The sequence below is a fragment of the Theobroma umbraticum genome, unplaced genomic scaffold, assembly GCF_002168275.2.
Source record: "Theobroma umbraticum cultivar Fairchild unplaced genomic scaffold, ASM216827v3 scaffold_106.0, whole genome shotgun sequence".
NCBI classification, from domain to species: domain Eukaryota; kingdom Viridiplantae; phylum Streptophyta; class Magnoliopsida; order Malvales; family Malvaceae; genus Theobroma; species Theobroma umbraticum.
Window position 1 is genome coordinate 120151 of NW_018397276.1, and position 1762 is coordinate 121912.

The following is a 1762-nucleotide window of genomic DNA, read 5'->3' on the forward strand; positions in this document are numbered from 1 at the left end:
TTTCTAATTCATTAGTGTAGATCACCGTTAGAGGCTGCACAAGGATTCCTTGGACAGCTTTGATTTGCAACAACAGGCTGAGGTGGTTGAGCTTCATAAGGCAAATTTGTGGTTTAACAAAGGATTTATCAACCTTTGTTATTAAGGTAAATTTGATATGATCATACATTTATATTTTATTTGTAATTTAATTTTGTACTCAATTCGGCATGAAAAAGATCCTAGGAAGGTGAGGCGTAATTTAATCTTAAATTTATTTCTACTATGCTTATTTGTATTTGATGCATGATAAGCCCTCACCCAACACTTCAGTTGCTAAGGATAACGGAGTGCGTACAACTCAGATGACATTGCTTATGGCATTGATGCCAATCATCTGCCACCAATATGATTTTTTCAACAAAACGTGCCGGAAGACACGAGATTTGACATTGATGCCGTTGAAAATTCATTTGCCATCAGCATCAGTGCATCGTTAAAATGGTAGTGTTAGTTGCAGTATGTTCACTATAGAGTACATCGATGACATTTTGCAATCACAACCAATCAGAGTTAAGCAGAATATGATTTCTAATATGTATTGCCAATACGCTTTGGAAATATTTAGGAACAGTTGTAAGAGCGAACCCTAAGCCCCTACGCCATGAACACATCCGAAGTTGAATGTAGATTTTTTTGTACACAATTAATTTTATTAATTTTAATTGTACTCATACATTTCCAATACATTAAATTTGCAATTCGGACATAGTGCCTATAAAGATTAGAAATTGATGTAAATTAAATTAATTGGTTGTTTTACCTTCAACCTGTGGGTTTTTTACTAATGACGAGTGATAACAAGCCGTAAACGACATCGAACAAGCTACAGAACTCCAATCAATGTGGTTTTTATATCAATGGAAAGCTAAGAAGAAGGGCTATATCTTTCATGTTTATCATATTGCCCCGTTCCAATCCAAGCATGGTTAGAATATGCTTATAGAAGCTCTAGCATTACAGAAGCTCTAGCATTATAGCACCAAGCTCTCAGTGCTGCAGCATTGTCCAGCACTACCAACATTGCTATAGAAAGTAAGCATGGCATGTCACCCCATTAGGGCATGGTGTGTCACCTCATAGCTTTGCTAGCATTAAGTGTGTCACGTCATAAATCTACTACCACTCAGTGTGTCACCACAAGATGCCATCGACATCTAACAATTGAGGCATGGCATGTCACCCCACAATACTACAACAACTTAGCTTGTCACCCCATAGTTCTGCTAGCACTCAATGTGTCACCCATAAATCTGCTCGCACTCTACGTGTCACCACAAGATGTCATTGACATCTAATCATTGGGGCATCATGTGTCACCCCACAATGTTGTAACAACTCAGCAGGTCACCCATAGTTCTGTTAGCACTCAGCGTGTCACACCATATATCTGCTATTACTTAGCAGGTCACCACAAAATGTCATCGACATTTAACAATTAGGCCATGGCATGTCACTCCACAGTACTGCAACAACTCAATGTGTCACTTTATAGTTCTGTTAGCACTCAGTGTGTCATCCCATAAATCTGTTTCCACTCAAAGTCCCTGTACTATCCCATTTTGTTCAATTTAGTCCTCCTACTCAAAATTGAAGCTATTTAGTCCCTTGATTTTGAGAATTTCTCCAATTTAGTCTATCCCCCTAATGGCATCCATTTTCTCCATTACAGTTGATGATGTCAGCATTGATGTGTCGCTGATGTGACCCACTTGGTTGACAT